This window comes from Aotus nancymaae, unplaced genomic scaffold (assembly GCF_030222135.1).
Source record: "Aotus nancymaae isolate 86718 unplaced genomic scaffold, 86718_ANA_hifiasm-v0.15.2.pri h1tg000011l, whole genome shotgun sequence".
Classification (NCBI taxonomy): domain Eukaryota; kingdom Metazoa; phylum Chordata; class Mammalia; order Primates; family Aotidae; genus Aotus; species Aotus nancymaae.
In genome coordinates this window covers 26,795,958-26,820,710 of record NW_026988422.1, presented here as the reverse complement: position 1 = coordinate 26,820,710, position 24,753 = coordinate 26,795,958, and positions in this window count along the sequence as shown.

Sequence of the window (24,753 nt, the reverse complement as noted above, 5' to 3'; positions counted from 1 at the left end):
TTCTGAATTCTGAATTGTTATACACTCTTAAGATTTTCAAATTCATCCAAACCACACACATGCATTACTTCTTCCTGTGTATCTAAAATATTTAATAAATCTGAGCATATTTTATATTTTGTTAGGCTTATTTATGTATCTATTTTTACTAGTTATGAAAGCCTTGAAGTAAAATGATGTGTCTTATTCATGTTTTGTCCCTCCAGTGCTATATAATATGGCCACAGATAAAATACTTTGACAATCCTCTCTCCAAAGAGTGAGCTTAGATCCCCTTCCCTCGAGTGTGGGCTGTGCTTTATAAGTGTGTTCTAACAGACAGAAAGTTGTGAAAATGACAGATATAAATTCCAAGCATCAGTCATAATACAAATATTAGTACCTGGACATGGTTTGCCATGTTGCCATGACAAAAGTGTAAAATGTGAAGCCACTTTGGAATTAGACAATGGATAAAAACTGGTAGATCTTTGAAAAGAAAATTAATAAAGGCTTTAAGAACCTTAAACAAAATCTATGTAAAAGACTGATGGAAATGATTGCTTGAAAAATTGTGAGTCCTTGGGGCTCACCCTCACACATGTTCTAAGCCACAGTACAGTAGGCTTAGAACTCAGTATTATGAAAATCTCCATCAGAAACATCATAGTAAATCATTATTCCTGACATTAAAGCTAGACAATTCTAACCTTCCCTCTCTTCAAACTTAAGGTAGCTTTTCGACTTTGCCCTTTTCTTTTTTACAGAATGTTTATGAATTGTCTCCAGAATATTTTACACTTCAGTAATACATTCTGTGTACAGCTAATAACTTGAAAAATCAGATCATTTATTGACTATAATTTGAAGATTCTTTATTAAAAATAACTCACTGTTTGATATGGTTTGGCTGTGTCCCCATTCAAATCTCATCTTGAACTGTAGCTCCGATAATTTTCACATGTTGTGGGAGGGACCTGGTGAGAGATAATTGAATTATGGCGGTGGGTCTTTCCCATGCTAGTCTTGTGATAGTGAATACATCTCATAAGATCTGATGGTTTTATAAAGGGGAGTTTCCCTGCACGATCTCTCTTCTCTCATCTGTTGCCATGTGAGACTTGCCTTTCACCTTCTGTCATGATTGTGACGCCTTCCCAAAAACGTGGAACTGTGAGTCCATTAAGCCTCTTTCTTTGGTAAATTGCTCATTCTCAGGTATACCTTTGTCAGCAGTGTGAAAACAGACCAATACACTGTTGTTTATAATGTTGGTACTGAGAATAAAGGTGTTGACTTTGTTGTAATGCACATAGAAAGCAACCTAAGAATAATTCAAAGTAGGGAAAAAGACAGAGGAAATCAGAATAAATAGGCTATCTATCACTGTCAGTATGCTGGATAGTTTATGAAGCTCATAAAATACATATATTCAAACTGTAAAATAAAAGATTATTCTGAAGCCAGGAAGGCATTAAAAACAAAAGTCAGAATTGGGCAGTTAGCAGGCTTGTTAAATACAACAGAACATCTGTTAAAGAGAGATGAGGTAAAAGGGATGCAGTAACCAAGATCCTATCAAGCCAGGTTAATTAGGTCCCAAGATTAACTCAGTACTACCTATGGTTTGCAAAAGGCAGACTGTAGCTACAGGCTTCACTTAGGATCTCATGGCAGCATTCCAGAAAAGAGGACTGAGAACCCAAAGTAGGGAGTTTTTGTTGGAAAACCAAAGAACTGATGAATCTCACCAATATTGGGAAAGAAACAATAGAGAAATGAAATACAGATACAAAAAGTAACATCAAAATATATAGCTTAAGTAGATTACTAAATCAGACCACTCCTAACAATATTTGGCAAGTAGGGTGAGATATTGTTTTAGCAATAATATTAGTATTATACAAAGCAGACTGTCATCAAAATTCAAAAAGTCTCAGTGTCTTTTGAAAAAAGTTTATTTTTACAGATCTACCATGTAATGCAAATGTTCCTAATCTGTCATCTCTCCAGAGCTGCTGTGCTTTATGTGCTGTCTCAGGATTCCAGGTTTCTTTGCTACCTAGTCTACATGGAGACTTAGGAATCTGGGTATTTTCTCATGTGACTACTCCATATGGTAAAGCCTTGCGGTCCTTTCCTTACAGCTTCATGGGTGGGTAAAAATAAATAACATGGGGGTTTCTGTGAGAAAGTTTAGGGCCAGATTCCCATGTGGCATAAATCACTTTCACTTCTATTGAACTAGCCAATCAGGAGACCAGAAAGTAGGAAGTGAATTAGAAAATTCCAACTACATAACTACATGCATGGGAACTGGGAAATGTAGCTGTGCCCAGGAAGAAGAAGAAACAAGATATTGGTGAATATGAGCAGTCTTCATTAGAGATACCAAATATAAAAGTTTAGTAGAGATACAGATAAGAGAAGTCTGTAATTCAGAGACTGCAAGAAAATTCGCCACATTAAAACATTTCTTCTTTGTCAGAGATTATATTTGCAAATATTTGTACTTGTAGGACTCCATAGAACTTAATGAACATAGCCTGGTATGGTGGCACACGCCTATCCCAGCACTTTGGGAGGCCAAGGAAGAAGAAACAAGATATTGGTGAATATGAGCAGTCTTCATTAGAGATACCAAATATAAAAGTTTAGTAGAGATACAGATAAGAGAAGTCTGTAATTCAGAGACTGCAAGAAAATTCGCCACATTAAAACATTTCTTCTTTGTCAGAGATTATACTTGCAAATATTTGTACTTGTAGGACTCCATAGAACTTAATAAACATAACCTGGCATGGTGGCACACACCTATCCCAGCACTTTGGGAGGCCAAGGAAGAAGAAACAAGATATTGGTGAATATGAGCAGTCTTCGTTAGAGATACCAAATATAAAAGTTTAGTAGAGATACAGATAAGAGAAGTCTGTAATTCAGAGACTGCAAGAAAATTTGCCACATTAAAACATTTCTTGTTTGTCAGAGATTATATTTGCAAATATTTGTACTTGTAGGACTCCACAGAACTTAATGAACATAGCCTGGTATGGTGGCACACGCCTATCCCAGCACTTTGGGAGGCCAAGGTGGGCGGATCACCTGAGGTCAGGAGTTTGAGACCAGCCTGGAAAACATGGTGAAACCCTACCTCTATTAAAAATACAAAAATTAGCCAGGCGTGGTGGTGGGTGCCTGTAATCCCAGCTACTTGGGAGGCAGGAGAATCACTTGAACCTGGGAGGTGGATGTTGCAGTGAGCCAAGATCGCACCACTGCACTCCAGCCTGGGCAACTGAGCAAGACTCTGTCTCAAATAAATAAATAAATAAATAAAAGGAACTTACTAAACATGTTAAGACTGAAGTTAATACAGAAAAACACTCAATTTGTTTTCACATATCATTAACAATGATTGTTCTGGTCCAATTGCTAATTCAATGTTAATCCATTTCTTACTTTTCCCTGATGTTATTCACTAACTTAAATATTAGAGTTATTTGGGATTTATTATGTTCTTCTTACTTGATTAGAGTTTCTCCTATGTTTAGTCCTTGTTGTATAGTACAAAATTAATATCAGATGAAATTATTTTTTCTATATTCCTGTATACTTTCAGAGTCTCTAAACAATTACAGAGTTTATCTCTAACATTTATAATTTTATGCTTTAAACAGCCTCAGGAACATTGTACACATTTGCTCACTCACTGAAAAGTATAATCATCTTACTTTTTGAACCTTTATTAAGGTCACAGCTGTGGGGTTTTGTGTGTGTATGTGTTTTTTTGTGGGATTTTTATAAATATATTTCCTAAGTTTGAAAAGTTATCTTAGGTCACCCAAGTGATTTCTGATTATGTGATTCTGGCCAGTGGAATTGTGAAAGCATGTTAATGATGCTGAAAAAGGAAAAATAATCGCTTCTATTCCTCAAGCCCTGTGAATGTTACTTTGTCCTTCTCCTGACTGTTATGACTCCATGATTTGCACTTGAGCAGTTCTCACTGTGGAGAGAGTTCTGGATTCCCTTAAGTCTAATAAAGTCCAATTAAGGACTGCTAGTTCCTGAGTTGCATACCCTAAGGACACATGTTAATGATGAGTTTCAAATGGTGTCCTATTACAGGCTTATAGAGTGCCAGCCACCTTAGCACTTCATTTTAAAAATGAGTGATAATTGGTAAGACTTAGTTTTTCTATTTAAAAGGTAGGGAAATACAGATTCAGGGAAGTTCAGGGACTTTATCAAGGTTACCCAGATAAGCCATACTTAGAACTTCTTAGATTCTGAACAGATTAAATTATTGAAAAAACAGAGCTAGAACCCACAGCATAACACACTTTATTTGGATTTGAAGATATATATATACATGGATTTGGATTTAGGGAAGAGTATACTTCAATTTGTAGCTTCATTAATGAAGATAGAAGTTTTTCCAAATTTTCATGGAATGAAGGTCACAAAAAATAATAACAGAAATTAACTTTGTGTAATGGAAGAGTTCATCATCAAAATTTGGGGCCCGGTGCTATGATTTGTAGTGATCATTCTTGTTTTTTAAAGAATCATTTGAATTGTATGATTCTCCAGGACAAAGAGTGAAACTATGTGATCACCATTATCCCATTCTTGGAAATGAAATTTGCCCCTTGTACATCTGACACCTCACGCCCTTCTCCCACACCCTGCCTCTAAGGGAATTTGTTCATGTGTGCAATAATACATGAATGTGCCCAAAATTACAACAGCTAACCTCTTCTATGTCCCAGGTGACTAAATCCTCATTTAGCACAATTCTTGTTTAAGCGTAGGAGGAATATGTCCTGGTGATTGCTTTTTTCTTATACTGTCTAAAGCTACTTATCACTTATATAGGCATCATAAGTTTATAAAGAAAAAAGCATAAATATTACAGGAAGATTTTCATAGACTCAAAATACCCAGGGATAGAAAGGGGCCTTAAAATACATCCCACAAAATAACTAACATATGTACACAGCTTTATGTAGAATAGAGTCAGCTAGATGCCTATCTTTTAAAAAAGAGAAACTTTTAAAAAACACAATATATTTAAAAAAAAACATCATAAGGAATAGTGTAATTTTTATTTGGAAAAATTGGAAGGAGTGTATGATGTCTGATAATATGGTAATTAGAAGAGGAACTCTCCAAATAAACTAACCCAGGGATAGTGCAGAAACACTGCCACAATGAGAAATGAAACAGTACACCAGAGATAAGACATAGTTATTAAATCCTAAACACACACACACACACACACACACACACACATGCATATGCACACAACACGTATATGCATATACACACACAGTAATGGAGCCTAGTCAAGAATCATCAATGTGAAAGTACCTACTGGTGATCTCATAAGTATATTATTTATGCACAAATTTTAGTTTTTTTCCCTAGGGTGGTAACTATGTGTTATCTGCATCCTACAAATCTCACAATGACCAATCCAGCTGTGTTCAGGAAGTAAAATAGACACTGAGGCACTCCCTGATGGACCTTCCCTGGTAAACCAAATTCCATCAGCTTTTGTTGAAGTTTCAGAACAGTAATGGTAGACCCCCAGAATCACACCTCTGCCACATCAAGATAAATAATAGATGATGCAAGTTAAAAGTTTAAAGAATGAATTTGCTCTACTGTACAATTTTTAGGAACATCTTAAGGTGTTTTGGAAATCTTAATTATTTCTGTGATAATTCAGATTTTCCAATTGGTGTTTTCCATATACAACTAGAGTAGATTTATTTTAACAAAAGCTAAATGGGTAAGACATTTAGCTTTAAATAAATTTGTGGGATATTTTTATATATTTTTTCCAAACCAAAATTCCAATTAATCTTAAATGTATAGTTTGTTGAGGTTTTTTCTTATTATTCAATACTCTAGGCAATATTCCTAGTACAGTAATATTTTTTAAGATATTTCTTTTGGTGTTTTTATGTTACTTCATATAAGACAGATATTTGTTAAAGTAGAAAATTTGAATTATTTTATGATTTCACCCTGGAAAGGATTTTTTGAGATGCTAATAAGTTAAATTATAAAATTCTATTTTTAGAACAAGTATTCTCACAAGTTTATGGCTTGTTTACATGGTACTAGAAGAAAAAATATCATCTGCTAGACAAAATATATATGACTTATTCCAATTTAGAAGTTTTAAGACCTTCTACAATTTATTGATTATAGTGAATTCATAATGATCAGTGTCATCAGAGGATATCAATACCAAAATTAAGCAATTTATTAATAAAAGTTAAGGAAAAAATTACACTTAAAATGGCCCTAAGGTAGCATGAGTACTGCTTGAATATTTGAAAATTAGGCAATTCTGAGAAAGTAGATATAATTTGGGAATTAAATAAGAAATTTTAAAATATGAAAAAACAGAGGTGTTAAAAAGTATTCTTTGCCTGGCTCATAAACTGTGGTTTCTGTTTTATGCTGTGCAGTTTACCACAGCAGTCAGTGAACAGGATTCATGTGTTTAAAATTTTTCTGCTAGTATTCAACAGAACTGTGAAATGTTTCAGGAAGTGGATGAATATGATTTTATCTTGGTGAATGCTATTGTACTAACATAATTTCTAGTCATGGCAAAGCGTGTTTATCAAGACAAACTGCAATGCCCATAATTAAATTCATGCCAGAGAGTAGCAGATTTGTTTATCCTGAAATTTATTTGCTCATGTCAAATTTCTCTACATCTTTTCCAGTTTGGTCCTGGATGGCTACGTGTTTTTTCTTTGCTACAGTGAAGTCAGTGTCAATAGTTGACATGAAGTAAACAGAGTTTGAATATTTAGTAATTATGAGAATTCCCACAAGATGGTTCTCCACTTACTTCACCTCTTTGTCTTGGTTTTTTGTTTGTTGCCTAAATTCTTTGCAGGGCATTTTTTTCAACTGACAATGTCAAAACAGAATCATTCCTCGCTCCCTCTTATTCTCCTGAGTGTGAGTCACAATATAACAGAACTAGTAAATCATTACCTTGTATTAAACAATTAAAAAAACAAAACTCTATTAAGTCTCCATCCTTCTGTGCCCCACTCCCTCCCTTCCTCACCAAAGATATATTACAGCAATTGTAAGGAACAGTTTGTCTCCTTGAAAGCAGAGGACAAACAAGGATACTAGCTCCCATGTTCCTTTTAGCTTACAACTGGATGAGTATGGAGTAATAGAGATGCTCAAAAGCAATGAACATGTGTTTACAGCCAAATATAAAAATAATATTTTACCAAATTATAAAAGTTTCATTTTTCTGAAGAGGTCAATTTGTTTTTATATGTATTTTTATACATATCTTATTTATAGCTACATCAACCTTTAGAGGAAACAAAGGAAGATATTATTTGCATCCCTTTGCTCAAAGCAGAAAACAAAGGCACCAAGTGATAAGGAATTCCCTCAGGATTATCCATGATAGTCACAAAAGAGAAGTTGAAACCATTGGACTTCCAACCTTCCACTTTGTTTCCTAATATATGTACTTTTTCTTCTCAACCCAGAAAAACAAACAAAGCCTTCAGTGAGCTGGTACTTTAAGAAGGTAATAAAGGTCTAAAAGAGTCTAACCTGCAATAGTTGCATAGAACAGAATATCTACCTTAACCTTTTCTTGGCATATTTCCAAAGGCAGAGACATGCTTTATAAACTAAAATAACTGTGCATAGAAAGAAATGATTTTAATTTGTTTCACTGCAGATGCAAATATAATCTGCTCCTATTTCCCTATCTGTGTTTTCGCCCTAGTTGCAAACTCAACTTCAAAATCATATTATAATATCAGGAATATATAAGATGCTTATATTTAACTATCAGTGAAATAACCATCATTTAAGTGATAGAATTAATGCACATGAGTCTCTTCTAAGAAAAACATGAGGATATATTTAGAGCCATTTAATATAAAATTGTGCACATGGAAGCAAACTTGGAGATCTACTCCAAATAGTTAACTTTACAAATGAGAATAACAAGGTCCTGAAAGGTAAAGTGAGTTTCCCAAGGTTATTTCACATCCTCATATCTATCTATCATAAAAATAATTTGTAATAAAAATTAGTTGTCTTGCCTCTGTATTATAAAGTTAAGTTTGAACATAAGATAATAATATACTTTTAATTCTATGGGCTTCTGAGAAGACCTGATAAACAGTGATGTGATAATCTCCTGTTTAATACTATATTTTAAAGGGAATTTCTTTTAGGAAATGTTTTTATTTATAAGTAGCAGGAAAACCAGGACTTTTAATCTCTCCTTTTTTTTTGTAAGGATGAGTGTTATATGTATGTGTATATACATAGCACATATTTTAGAATCTTGGAGATCATAGATACATTATCTTGAAAAAAATCATTTTAATTAAATGTTGAGGAAGAAATACATTGTTGTACTCTAGATATAATAATAGAAGAAATATGAACATGAAACAGTAACATATGCAAATACACAATTATATTAAAACACCAGTTCAGTCACTGTGTTCAGAAGAAAAGATTATTGTTTGCAGTATTAGGTATAACTAACAGACAATGAGGTTGAAGATGTTTAAGGATAGATAAGGAAAGGTCTTTTTTGAGAAGCAGTAAAGTTGAAACTATAGCTAGCACTGCCTTTAAGCAGAGGAGAGAGGTAGAATTTTTTTTTTTTTTTTTGAACATTGTTCTGGCAACAGATAGGGGCAGATAGGTCAAAGTCTGGAAAAGGGAAATACTGACAACAGGTAGTCTAAAATGTGAAATATTGTAACAATTCAAGCAAGAAATGATGAAAATCTGAGCAAAGATTGTAGTGGTAGAGATAGAGGGAAGAAATAGGAAATAACATGTTTTAATGGGTGAATATATAAGAATTTTTGATGCTGAAATATAGTCTGTGAGAACATGGACGCATCAGAAATGAAAATGACATGTCTAGCTGAATGGATACTAATAATTGAGATAATACAGGAGAGATACATTGGAATGCATATATATATATATGTGACGAGTAAAATATTTGATATATTAATATTTGGTTTCAAGTAGTTTATTGAATTAGAAGTATCCAAATGGTGGTTGGTTTGGAACTCAGAAGAGAGAACAAAAGAAGAGAAAAATATTTGAGGATCATCAGTTATTTATTGGTAGAAGCAACTCTTATGAAATTATTCAAGTGAGTGTGAATAAAAGAATGTAAGAGGGGCAAGGACAAAACCTCAGAGAATATTAAAATGTGTTAATATATATTAAAAGTGACATTAATAAATAAGACAAAAACAGTATTTTCAGGTAGATAGTAGGTAGACTAAGCAGACATGATTTCCCTGGAATTCATGGCATGAGAGTTTTGAAAAGTTAAAATAGTAAACAAGAACAGTTGTGTTAACAAGAATCAAATAGGTCGATGATTAAATAGAGAGTATTAAATCTGGCAATTTGGAGAGCATTATAAATTTAATAAAAGCATTTCTAGAGGGATAAAGGATGAAATACAGTTATTATCTTAGTCTGTTTTCTGTTGCTATAAAAACTGCTTGAGGCTGGATAATTCATAAAGAAAATAAACTTATATCTTATAGTTCTAGAGGCTGGGAAGTCCAATGTCAAGGGGCTGGCATCTGGTGAAGACCTTCTTGCTATGTCATCCCACAGCAAAAGAGAAAGAGCATGCCAGTTCAGGCCTCTCTTCCTCTCTTTTTAGAGCCATGCAGTTTAAAGGCAGGCAGCCTGCCTTTTATAAATTTAAATTCCAGAATAGATTTTGTACATTGCTATGTATTCACCATACAAGAGATACCATGTTTCTTGTGCATTATGATAGAGATCATCACATGGGATAGACGAAAAGTGTCCCAGTTCAAATATTTTTCTTCTTTTAAAACTACCAGTTCTATTGTAAAGGCCCCATCCTGATGACCTTATCTAATCCTAATTACTTCCCAAAGCCTCTACCTCCAAATTCTATCAGTATATGAATTTTGGCATTAAATTTCCAAAACATAAAATCTAGGAGACACCTTCAAACTATAGCAATTATTTTAAAAATGTATTTTCACAAATTATTTTTATATGCAGAGTTGGCTATATAATGTTAGAAAGAATTAGCTGACAACATTGTTGATGGAGTGAAAAACTGAATAGTATGTCAAAAATAGAGTGTAGCATCAAAGTCACAAAAAAAAAGTCAGCAAAGAGTTCTCTTTAGGGAGAAGGTGATAATTGTTTCTAATGATCTGTAAATGAAGTGACAATTCTTTAGAAAGAACATAAAAGCAGTCTTCTCAATTCACTCAGTCATTTTGCTTCATTTGTATTTTTTGAGTTCTGTGTGTTTCTTGTGCACCATAAGAATAATAAAGATCTGGATTTATGTGAATGAGATGGAGAAACTTGGGTGCTTTATCCTGAATGAACTTTGGCGCAGGGGCACAGGTCAGACAGTTGGCCTAGTAGACAGTAAATGCTGCACACTTTAGGTGGAATTAATTTCTTTCTGTCATGTTTTCCTTTGCCACTGTGCCTAAGTTTTCCACTTTGAGAAGACCTTCAGCAAATTTGAAGCTGTATTTTTATACATCCAGTTTATGAGGGAATGTACTGAAGAGTCTACAGTACGTGGTATATAAAATCACAGGGCTGGATAAAACTGAAATCTGCAGTTACTAGGTTTTCTCCTTTTTCAATTTCCTGTTCTTATGTCTTATACCAGGTTTTTACTGGGCAACTGGTGTATACATAGCACTGTACAAAATCTAGTTTGAGATTTAAACTTATTAGAGTCAGGCTGATGGCCTTCAAACTGCATGCAGTCTAGGTGGGATAATGAGGTACCCTCAGGCTAAATAAGACAAGACAGAATATGATTTTGTGCAAATAAGTATGGCAGGTGATGAATACTATGACCAAATATAGGTTAGTCTCACTTATTCTACTTATTTCTTATAAGGAGATTGACCAAACCACAATGAGCCATATTATTTCAATTTATGAAACTTTGTCACAGTAGGACATTGATAACAAAACATTCCATGTTCTTAGGAGTGCTAATTTGTTAGAAGACTGCATCGTATCTCAATGTAGTTTTGATTTGCATTTCTCTAATGACCAGTGATGATGAGCATTTTTTCATATGTTTGTTGGCCTCATGTATGTCTTCTTTTGTAAAGTATCTGTTCATATCCTTCGCCCATTTTTGAATGGGCTTGTTTGTTTTTTTCTTGTAAATCTTTTTTAGTTCATTGTAAATTCTGGATATCAGCCCTTTGTCAGACGGGTAGGCTGCAAAAATTTTTTCCCATTCTGTTGGTTGCCGATTCACTCTATTGACTGTTTCTTTTGCCGTGCAAAAGCTGTGGAGTTTGATTAGGTCCCATTTGTCTATTTTGGCTTTTGTTGCCAATGCTTTTGGTGTTTTGGTCATAAAGTCCTTGCCTACGCCTATGTTAGAATGGCGATCATTAAAAAATCTGGAGACAACAGATGCTGGAGAGGATGTGGAGAAATAGGAACACTTTTACACTGTTGGTGGGAGTGTAAATTAGTTCAACCACTGTGGAAAACAGTGTGGCGATTCCTCAAGGACCTAGAAATAGAAATTCCATTTGACCCAGCAATCCCATTACTGGGCATATATCCAAAGGATTATAAATCGTTCTACTATAAGGACACATGCACACGAATGTTCATTGCAGCACAGTTTACAATAGCAAAGACCTGGAACCAGCCCAAATGCCCATCGATGATAGACTGGACAGGAAAAATGTGGCACATATATACCATGGAATATTATGCAGCCATCAAAAACGATGAGTTTGCGTCCTTTGTAGGGACATGGATGAACCTGGAAACCATCATTCTCAGCAAACTGACACAAGAACACAAAATCAAACACCACATGTTCTCACTCATAGGCGGGTGTTGAACAAGGAGAACACATGGACACAGGGAGGGGAGCACTATACACGGGGGTCTGTTGGGGGGAGGGGGGATAGTGGGGGGGGTGGGGAGTTGGGGAGGGATAGCATGGGGAGAAATGCCAGATATAGGTGAAGGGGAGGGAGGCAGCAAATCATACTGCCAGGTGTGCACCTGTGCAACAACCTTGCATGTTCTTCACATGTACCCCAAAACCTAAAATGCAATAAAAAAAAAAAAAAAAAAAAAAAAGAAGACTGCATCGTATCACTGAGGACACTAGACAATGATTAAGGAATGTAAATTGTAGTCCAAGTTCTGTTAAAAACTCAGAATATCCAGGTGATTCCTTAATGTATTAAGGATTTAGTTGTCTTTTCATTAAAAGTTTATTATCAATCATACGCAAGAATCTCTCCAACTCGAAATTTAGGCAAATTACAAAAGCTAAGTCAGAAGTTACTGTTTTTTCAAGGAAATAGTATGACTAGGTTAATTAATTGTTGTTGCTGTTGTTAATAAAATTTCCTGGAATGTAACATAAAATGAAATGCTCACATTATAAATATTCAGTTTGATGAGTTTTTGCAAATGTACACATACACCCCTGAGTCAAGATATTAAACATTTCCGGCACTCCAGAAAGCTTCTTTTCCCTCTTTACAGTAAAAAGCTCCTTCCTACCTTGCACCCTGCTTCAGACATCATGAATCTGATGTATACCTAATCATTATCTAAAAAATAAAAAATTTTAAAAAAAATGAACCTACCATCATGTCCAACAACAATAAAGTATTACTGAAGTTTCTCTACCCTTTCTGAGCTAGAATTCCATTTCCCAGCAATGCTTGACCTCTAGTACATTTGTTTTGTTCTTAATCCTGTAGCAACAACTTCCCAGTAACTTTTTTATAGTCTCACTCTGTGTGTTCATAGCCAGTCCACAGCCAAGAATTCTCAGGAGACCTATTCACATGAATTTCTGTGGATCCAACCTTGTAACTCCCTTCTTACCCAGAAAGAAAGCCTCTGAGCTACTGTGATGCTCACTTCAGTCTCCTCTCAGGGATCACAGTGTTTCTCGTCTTGCAATCCAATGCTGAAAACAATTGGCTCATTTATATATATTTTTCTCCAGCTTTATGTTTGTTTACTGTAAAAGTAGTAGTCTAGTGTCAGTTATGAATTACAGGTTGCAGCAGAAAATTCTGAGTTAGCTTTTAAAGCATTCGCTACACCAGTTAATGCCATGAGCTTGAACACATCACCTGAACCTCAGTTTCCTAATTTATAAGATGATGCAAAATTCTCCATATTAAACCCATTCTATTATCATCTAAATAAGCTACCTTTTCTACCAGATATTACCCTTTCAATATACATCTGTAAGATCAACATTTGATAGAAGATGAATCAACTATGTTCAGGATTTAATTGTGCAATTGTAAAACTGAGGTTAAATTAGAGTATACGTGAGTCATAATACATCCATATTTTCAAAATGTGTCATGAACTTGTCTAATGCATAAATTTATTCTCTTAATAGCAATAATGTTTCACAAAGTTACATTGTCATTGAGGAAACTTAAAATATCACCACATGATATAACATTATACTTTAACAAAAAGAGCGATGAAGTCCTACATTATACTGACACATCTGACAGAAGCTGCAGTTTGATATGAATCATCCCACTAACACAAAAGAAGTGCTATAAACAAAAATTAACTTGCTTGTTCTTCTGTGAAATTAATACAAATTTGAAAGAAAATTATTAGTTTGCTCTGACAGTCTAAATACATATTTCTCCAGCCAGAAAAAAAATCGAGGCTTAATCAATACTTTCCTCAAATCAAATTTATTTCAAATATAATTATTCAACTAGAATTATTTTGGATTATTAAATTCCCACTTCAAAGTTACAAGATCATAAAGAAAAAAAACTCAGAGATGAAAATTTCTAACTTAAAGATTGCCAGGTAATGAAACTTTATATTTTATTTTCGTAGATATGGGGTCTTGCTCTGTTGCTCAGGCTGGAGTGTAGTGGTATGATTATAGCTCACTGCAGTCTTGAACAAAAGGTCTCAAGATCCCCCAGCCTCAGCCTTCTGAGTAGCTGGGACTACAGGCATTAACCACTACACTGGGCAAACTAAACTTTTTTTTATGTCTTTATTCAATTTTTTTTTTTTTAGAAACAAGGTCCTCTTTGCTGTCCAGGCGGGTCTCAAACTCCTGGCCTCAAGCAATCCTCCCACCTCAGCCCTCTCAAAGTGCTGAAATTACAGGTATGAGTCATCATGCTTGGTGTAAAACTTTATATATTGAATCTTATTGTGATGAAAATGCTTTAGTTGACTGATTTATAGTTTATCTTGATTTTGTGCTATCTGGTGCGTGTACTGTTTAAGCAATGTGGTAGATGCAAGAGGTATAATAATTAGTGCCTGTCCTTAGGTATTTATAATTTTACTAATGACAACAAAAAGGACTTGCTTACTTTAAGATCTGCATATTAGATCTCAGATATCTTAGGGAAATAACATGTTTAATGTCAAGTATGTAGTAGAGGCAACAAGTGTCATATCTTCCACATTCATATCAATGCCTATTAACTATGACCCCCATTCTTCAATTCAGTCATTTAGCAGCAGATTCAAATTGGCAGCATAGCAACAATAAGAACTCTTTAATCTGCAAATTTTGAATTTGCAATGTTGTCTGTCGATTTTTTTAAATCATAACTTTACTCTCTACCTAATCGGTCTGCTTCTTCCTGGCTACATGTATTTCTCTATTGTTGCTGCATGTCACAGTCAGTAAATATGTCTACCCAAAGGCAAATTTTCTAGATTCTGTTAAGAGGCCAGAAATAGATTATTTTCACTCTATCTGAGTTGACTATTATTTTAAAAAATAGATTTACAAACTATGGCTAAGCTGCAATCTAGGCCCTCAGAACCTGGGCTGCTCAAACAGGAGTCACCAACACATTAAATATCAAGTTAGGAGCCAATGGCACATAGCACTGGGGCCTAAAAGCAAATACCGTCATCATAATTGCATGATAATGTTTTTAATGTCTAAGACCTACAGACTTCAACTATTTTAGAAGATGGCCTTAAGACAAAAGGGGGGAAAAAACTCTTAAGTAGCATTAACCGAGAAGCCTTAAACAACAAAATGGGATTGTTTCCTTATCTTTTTAGCAGTTTAATCAATTGTTTTAATCATTTAGTTATTCAGTAAAATTTATTGTACCTATTACTATGTAAAAGACACAGATTATGAAAGCTACAAAACTACTGTCAAAGCCCCAAAACAAATTGGTGTTGTTCATTGTACAGTTCAAAAACCACAGATTTAGAAGGGACTTATTCTTCTGGGATCAAAAAACAAGTCAAACCTCATTCCTGGATAGTATTTTTTAAAAATCTGCCTATACATTAGCTTCTTCATCTCTATGCAGTGATAATAATTTTATCTACCTCATAGTACTGCAAAAATAAAATGAGAACATATATACTAAGTTGTTAGGAGAGTCCCTGTACTATATAAAGCACTTAATGTATTTTGGCTATTGTTATTGTCATTATCATTATTCTAGTAAAACATTACAATAATACTAATAATTTAGTAGATAAAGGGAGGTATAAATAAATTTATTTCTAAGTCAGATAAGCTTCACAGAGAACAGAGCACTTGAACTGAGACTTAAAGGAAATATAGAAGCTTTTCAGATAGATGAATATTGAGGAAACAAGAACAGGCCAGAAGAGCAGTTAGGAACCTGTCACAACATTTGTAGGGAAATGATGATGTGTGCCTAAAATAAAAGAGAAGGAGATAAACTAGAGACATAGTGAATCCTGACACGAGTTAATGTTGATAAGATGTTGCAGGAAGTAAACAGGAAGAACCTCCAGAACTCTTGTTTTTTGGCTTATGTAATATGGATAAATTTTTTACTGAAATTTTGTACATAAGTAAGGAAGTCACAGATTCATAAACTTGGAAGGTGACTAATATAGTGTGGAGCATATTGAATTTATGTTTCTGCAGGCTGTTTTGTTTGATATATGTAATTGAATGCTTATGAGGTCAGGCAGGTACCATAACTGAAGGCATAGCCATGGTCTGACTGCGCCAAATTGAGCAACACATTTTCCTCTAAATGGCATAGATATGACTCAACTCTAACTGATGGCTGCCATGCTGCAATACAGGACCATTGTTGCTATATCTTCCCACTGATTTTCAAGAAAATTTATAATCTAAGTTTAAAGGTAGAATTCCAGACTAAATATGGTATAATTATGTTTTTAATTGGATCTTCACTGCTCCCCCGCCCCTCCACACACAAAGTGCCAATGGTTCACATTCATCCCTAACATTTCTAGATTGTGACTTCTCATGTAGATCCACCCATCTATCCATCCATCCATCTATCCGTTGATTTATTCAGAACATAATAATTAAATGCTTCTTCAGCTCTAAGAACTGTTGTAAGTGATAGGTAGATATGGATGAGTAATTGAGGAAATGTGGTCGTTAACACTGTGGAAGCTGAAAATATTGCCTAAGAAAATTACATAAAGAAAGCAATAGATTGTTTGAGGAGGTATCTGGTAAACATCAATGGGAAAACTATTTAAGGAGTGCTCGTGAAAAGAATAGAAAGATTATCAGGAGGAATTTGCAGGATAGAAAATGACAAAATAATTTTCAGAAAGCTGTAGCAGTGAACAGAAGCAAACACTACAAAAAGATGAGTATAATTGGGATAAAAGCATATAGTTGGTTTAATGAGTGTGTTGATGGAGTCCTTAGAGAAAACAGCTTCAGAGAAGTAATCCAGACAGAAGCTGTATTTTAGGAATTGAAGAATGAATGGAAGGCAGAGAAGTAGACATAATGAGTATAGGTTATTTTTTCTAGAGGTTTGACTTTGAAGGTAAGGAGAGAAATAGTGTAGGTAGTGTATGTAGTTGAAAATGTAGGGTTAAAGGAAGAATACTTTTTCAAGATGTGTAAAGCATGAACATATTTTTATACAGAGTCAGTGACAAAGAGCAGGATAATAATACACAAATTGAGAGTGGGGTGGGGCGAACTTATAAACTAGGGCTTCAGAAAAGGCTCTACTTTCTAGCAACCAAGGAAGTATTTTCCCTTAATCTTTTGTTATAACCACCAAATTTTAGTTCACTAGGTGACTTAAACCATTCTTACTCTTACTTATTTATCTGAGACTACTCAATTTCACACAAGAAAATTGAAAACATATATACGTGAAGAAAATAAACAAGAGTATCTGAAGAGATTTGAATTGTCTCTTTTCCACCACTTAACTCAAATATGTTATCTGGATCCACAGTTTCCTCTTTTACTGCAACGTCTTTACTCTAACAGTCTGTTGTTTTCCTTTGCATCTCCAACATTCTCAGAAGAGGATGTTCCTGATTTGAGGTAGGTTGCTTAACCTCTGTTTCTATATCTATAAAATATCCACAATCATAGCTATCTTCTAGGGACTTACCCTTGATTTCTTGTTTTTTGTTTGTTTGTTTGTTTTTGTTTTGAAATGAGATATCACATACAAAGTACAACTGTTAATAACTAGACCCAGGATATCAATATTGTCATTTTATCTGAAGTTGATCATAATTGAGGAATACTAACTTTCAATAATCAAATTTACAATAAACTGAGTAATAAACCAGTGGTTGATTTATAAGATAACATCTTACTGAAAGAGATAAGTAGAGAACCACCAGGCCATGTTTATCAAGAATTATCTCTCTTGATAATAAGTAAACTGATAATTCATAAACCAATGTCTGCTTTATGACTCAGTTTATTACAGGTTTAATTATTAGAAGTTAGTATTCTTCATTTATAATCAGCCTCAGATAAAATGATAATATTGAGTTCCTGGGTCTAGTTATTAACAGTTGTTATACTTTACATGTAATATCTCATTTCAAAAACAGAAACAAAATAAAATAGGAAATCACAGATAAATCCCAGGAGGTAAGTATGCTTATGGATATTTTATAGATAGGGAAACAGAAGCTAAGCAACCTACCCCAGTAATAAGCTAGTCAGAGGTCTACTGGAAGAAGCAAACAGGTTTATACATTTTTATCTAGGTATTTTTTAAATTATACTTTTAAGTTATGTGATACATGTGCAGAATATGTAGGTTTGTTACACAGGTATACATGTGCCATGGTGGTTTGCTGCTCCCATCAACTCATCATCTACATTAGGTATTTCTGCTAATACTATCCCCCCTCCACCCCCTAAAAGGTCCCAACGTGTGATGCTCCCCTTCCTGTGTCCATGTATTCTCATTGTTCAACTCCCACTTATGAATGAGAGCATGTGGTGTTTGGTTTTCTATTCCTGTGTTAGTTTGTTAAGAATGATGGTTTCCAGCTTCATTCATGTCCCTGCAAAGAAAGTGAACTCATCCTTTTTTTACAACTGCATAGTATTCCATAGTGTATATGTGCAACAATTTCTTTATCTAGTCTATCATTGATGGGCATTTGGGTTGTTTCCAAGCCTTTGCTATTGTGAATAGCACTCCTATAAACATGCACGTGCATGTGTCTTTACAGTAGAATTATTTATAATCCTTTGGGAATATACCCAGTAAATGGGATTGCTGGGTTCTAGTTCTAGATCCTTGAAGAATTGGCATACTGTCTTCCACAATGTTTGAACTAATTTGCACTCCCACCAACATGTAAAAGTGTTCCTATTTTTCCACATCCTATCTAGTATCTGCTATTTCCTGACTTTTTAATTATCACCATTCTAACTGGTGTTAGATGGTATCTTATTGTGGTTTTGATTTGCACTTCTCTAACAACCAGTGATGATGAGTTTTTTTTTTTTATGTTTTTTGGCTACATAAATATCTTCTTTTGAGAAGTGTCTGTTCATATCTTTCACCCATTTTTGATGTTTTTTCTTTTTCTGTAAATTTCAGTTCCTCATAGATTCTAGATATCATCCCTTTGTCAGTTGGATAGATTGCAAGCATTTTCTCCCTTTCTCTAGGTTGCCTGTTCACTCTGATGATAGTTTCTTTTGCTATGCAGAAACTCTTTAGTTTAATTAGATCTCTTTAATCAATTTTGGCTTTTGTTACCATTGCTTTTGGTGTTTTAGTCATGAAGTCTTTGCCCATGCCTATGTCCTGAATGGTATTGCCTAGGTTTTCTTCTAGGATTTTTATGGTTTTAGGTCTTACATTTAAGTCTTTAATCCATCTTGAGTTAATTTCTGTATAAGTTATAAGAAAGGGGTCCAGTTTCAGTTTTCTGTATATGGCTAGCAATTTTCCCAGCACCATTTATTAAATAGGGAATCCTTTCCTCATTGTTTATTTTTGTCAGGTTTGTCAAAGATCAGATGGTTGTAGATGTGTGGTATTGTTTCTGAGGCCTCTGTTCTGTTCCATTGGACTATATATCTGTTTTTGTACCAGTACAATGCTGCTTTGTTTGTAGTATAGTTTGAAATATATAGACCGCTAGCCTGACTAATAAAGAAGAAAAGAGAGAAGAATCAAATAGACACAATAAAAAATGATACAAGATATCACCACTGATTCCACAGAAATACAAACTACCATCAGAGAATACTATAACACCTCTACACAAATAAATTAGAAAATAGAAAAGAAATGGATAAATTCCTGGACTCATACACCCTCCCATGACTAAACCAGGAAGAAGTCGAATCCCTGAATAAACCAATCATAAGTTCTATAATTGAGGCAGTAAATAATAGCCTACCAACCAAATAAAAAGCCCAGGACCAGATGGATTCACAACCAAATTCTACCAGAGGTACAAAAAGGAGATGGTACCATTCCTTCTGAAACTATTCCAGACAACAGAAAAAGAGAGACTCCTTCCTAACTCATTTTAGGAAGCCAGCATCATCCTGATATCAAAACCTGGCAGAGACACAACAAAAAAATAAGAAAATTTCAGGCCAATATCCATGATGAACATTGATGCAAAAATCCTCAATAAAATACTGGCAAACCAAATCCAGCAGCACATCAAAAAGCTTATCCACCACAATCAAGTCGGCTTCATCCCTGGGATGCAAGACTGGTTAAACATACACAAGTAAATGTAATCCATCACATAAACAGAACCAATGACAAAACCACATGATTATCTCAATAAATGCAGAAAAGACTTTTGATAAAATTCAGCATTTCTTCATGCGGGAAAACTCTCAATCAACTAGATATTGATGGAAACTGTCTTAAAAGAATAAGAGCTATTAATGACAAACCCACAGCCCTATACTGAATGGGCAAAAGCTGGAAGCATTTCCTTTGAAAACCTTCACAAGACAAGGATGCCATCTCTTATCACTCCTATTCAACATCGTATTGGATGTTCTGGCCAGGGAAATCAGGCAAGAGAAAAAAACAAAGGGTATTCAAATAGGAAGAGAGGAAGTCAAATTTTCTTTGTTTGTAGATTATATGATTGTATATTTAGAAAATCCCATCATCTCAGCCCCATATCTCCTTAAGATGATAAGCAAGTCTCAGGATACAAAATCAATGTTCAAATAGCACAAGCATTCCTATACATCAAAAATAGATAAACAAAGAGCCAAATCATGAGTGAACTTAGAGTCACCATTGCTACAAAGAGAATAAAATACCTAGGAATACAACTTATAAGGAATGTGAAGGATCTCTTTAAGGAGAACTACAAACCACTGCTCAAGGAAATAAGAGAGGACACAAACAAATGGAAAAACATTTCGTGCTCATGGATAGGAAGAATCAATATTGTGAAACATCCATACTGCCTGAAGTAATTTATAGATTCAATACTATCCCCATCAAGCTACCATTTTCTTCACTGAATTAGAAAATACTACTTTAAATTTCATATGGAACCAAAAAAGAGCCCATATAGCCAACACAATCCTAATCAAAAAGAACAAAACTGGAGGCATCATGCTACCTGACTTCACACTATACTATCTAAGTTTTTAACCATAAAATTACTAGTGCAATTCAGAATCTGTATGTGGCAAGAATGTAAAGAAAAGATCAATTGTGTGGTGTCTGAGAAGCCAGCTGTAGTTTCTCAGTCTGTCATTCATCTATCTACCCATTCATTCATCCATCCAAAATAACATTTTGTAAATGATTTTCTCTGACTGACTCTAAGCTATGGCATGATTGAGCAAAGGCATACCTGCGCTCTGTCTGCACTACATTGCATTGACAGCACAGCCAAAAACCCCATTTCCGTACAGATTGGGAGATCACATAGGGTAAGAATCATATCTTACTTGTATTTCTACATACGTTCCCCAGTACAGAATAAGCCCTAAGTAAAATGTTTCATATATATATATGATCTGGTTCCTGTCTTCCTCTCCAACTTTTTCTTGCCACTCTGCTTTTTAATCACTAATCTTCAGTTCCATGGATTTCCATTCTGTTTCTGGAACATGCCACACCTTGTCCTAGTACCTTAGCAATTTTTCTTCCCCTTAATTCCAATATTCTTTCTTTAGAAATGTTTAGTGTGCTAATTCTTGTTCATCACTTCTTAGCTACTGTGGTATTGGTCACATCAGGGTCACCACCAGACAACATGGAATCCTCAGAAAGGCCTTTCTTTACCCTATATAAAAGGAGACCCCTTCCACTTTCTAAGACATCACCCTGTTTATTCATTTATAAACTCCTGTAAAATTACACACTCACCTGTAGAGGTACCCTTTTCTAGCTATCAGTGCATTTCCAGAATCTGCCCATCATTGTTTACTTCTAGAGTTTTACAGTAGATGTTGTTCTGTTTTGTTTAATTCAGTCCTGAGTTTATGGTCACTATCTGCAGAAAGGTTGCTATGCTGGAAGGTTATTTTAAAAATGTTTTGCTATTTAGAAATTCTGAACAAATTCTATATCACTAGAATAGTGCAGGTTTCTTTAGGTATTTTTTTAAATAGAGGGCTAAAAGTATACAGTTTCAATAATTATAATCTTATTTAAAATATTGAAGTCTATTTTCTACTGTCATTATTTCCTTTGTAATACTCTGCTCCTAAACTGCTGTATTTTTTTTTTTTTTTTTTTTTTTTTTTTACAAATTGCTATTTGTAGATCACTTCAACTAATAAAATCCTTAAAGATGGCTAAGAAACTTTCAGCATGGCCAGGTACAGTGGCTCATGCCTGAAATCCCAGCACTCTGGGAGGCCAAGGCAGAAGAAACATTCAGCCTAGGAGTTTAAAACCAGCCTGGGAAACACAGTGATAACTTGTCTCTATAATTTTTTTTGTTTAAAAAGTAGATAGGCATGGTGGCATGTGCTGATAGTCCCAGCTGCTCAGGAGGCTGAGGTGGGAGGATTGCTTGAGCCAGGGAAGAGAAGGCTACAGTGAACTGAAATAGCACTACTGTACTCCAGCATAGGTGACAGATACCGTCTCATTAAAAAATCAAATCAAATAAAAAAGAATAAAGAAAAATAAAAAATATACAGGGAAAGTCTTAAGCATTAGGAGTATCTGACTCAGGGACTAAAAGACTGCACTGACTGTGATAGCAACACAGATCCTGTATTTCCAGAAAACATTTGAGTTAAAAATTCACTGATATATTCCCAATCAAGAAAATCATCCTGTCTATAACCCATTTTTCTTTTCCTTAATTACATTTTTATATTCCAAACTTACAAAAATGATTAGTGCACATTATGAGCAAATTACTTTCCAACTTCATTTTAATTAACGATGCTATTTTTGGAGATACCAGAGCAGTGACACACATAACTCAAATAACTTTGATATTTATATTTTTGTTACTCTCTTTTTATCTTAAAATGACTATTTTATTCCCTTAGAATTTATCAAAATCATGGCTCTCCCGGGCTGCAACTTAGTATGCTAAGCTTTATTTTAGAGCAAATTTTTGTAGTTGAGAACATTAGGGGTTTATAATGGCTAAGTCAGCAGACCTTTAACTGTAGTTATAATAAAGGGCATCTCAAGCGGAGAGATCATGCTCTCAGAAAAACCTCCACAGTAATATCTTCAAGCTAAAGAGGAACAAGAGCCCCTGATTGGCACTTTGTTACTTGAATGGTCCCCCACTGATGAGGCAGAAAGGACATGAAGGATGATTTTAGCGCAATCTGAAATCTCGCTGATGCCAAACTTAGAGCAGTGAAAGCCTTAATGCCGTTTCTAAAATATGCTCTGGAATCAGGAAAGCTTTGCTTTTCAGGACACCCAGGACATATTCTTCTTCCTACTTATTACTTGTAAAAGACTCTCTTTATCATTATGTCTCCTGTCTTCCACTGCTCAAGAAAAATAGGGAATAATCTTCATTTACCTGCAGCACATCCTTTCTGCCATTGATGCCACCATATAAATGTGTTTTATTAAAAATTAAAAATATTGGTTTTACTTTCCATCAGAATAACAAGTAAAATCTCATTCCCATTTTCAGTCTTGTTTTCTCACTCCCATTTTTCTTGTATTGTACTTCAGGACACTGCTATTAATAGATAGGCCACATTCCCAGAGACTTTAAATTGTGTCTGCCTTTCCTTTACTCTCAGTCATGAGACAATAACAGAAGGCAAAGGACTTTTCAAAAAAATAGGTGAGGAGATGCTATGCTCCACTGGGAATAAACCTTTTTCTTGATCTTGTGTCAGAATGATGCTGAGAAAAATATATGTGGTGTCTTATCATCTTACAGCATATGGCTCTTAAAAGTCAAAAAGGCTTTTATACATCGAGAAAAGTTAAAGGCCCAGAGAATTACTCCACAGTATCCAAGTATGTTTAAAAAGTAAAATAACTAGGCATATCCTGCATGGCGTTCCCATGGACGTTTGTCGGCTACAAGGCATGATTGTTTCCCTTTGTAATGTTAACTTCCAGGCTCCTGTTAGTATTTTTGGAAAGTAGAGAAGCATGTATTCTTAGTTGCCAAAATTGGCACCACAGAGCAGCATGCTTTGCAATTTGAAGGTTAAATTCCTTTCAAAGAGACTTGTTGGAGCTGCTCTTCTCACTCCTATTAACTAGCGGAACTGTCTGACCTTTATAAGTGCAAGTCAATATTCACACTGTCAGAGGAGTATCAGTGGAAGTAATCTTTTCAGTCCCGGAGAGAAACAGTTTGCCACAGGCAGATCATGACTAGAGAAGGGGAGTGGTGAACAGTGACATAAAACACTTTTAAGTGAATTCAAACAATGTCTTTGACACAGGTTGGAATTTTATCCAATTTTAGTTATAACAGTGCCTACTGGTCCCTCTAAACTGCAAAGATGTCATTTTGATATAATAAAGAGATAGAATTTAAAATGAAGCCAGTTAAGTTGACTCATTCCTTTTTTTTCCTACCCAAGTTTTCCCCAAAAAATATGCATCTCTGAAAGGCACTCAGAAATGAACATTATTATTTTTAATGGTTGTCAGTAATTTCTTTCTTCCTCCATGAAAAAGCTAATACTGTGATTAAATTTTTTATAATCTTGGTAGAAGGAATTCTAATTTTTTTGCCTTTTGCACCACAAGTTGACATAGGGTTTAAGTCCACAATAATTCTTTCAAGTAAGATATTTTGCGATGTGATGTTCACAAAGGAAAGATAAGGAAGGGGGCACTATAATGTTGGTTTACATTCTGATTGGCTTTCTCTTGATTAATAAAGCATTAGAATTGCATTTGTGATTAACTATACTATTATAGGTCTTATTTTTATTAAAAAATCTATTAGTAGGCTTCTTTGGAAGATTGAGTAAAC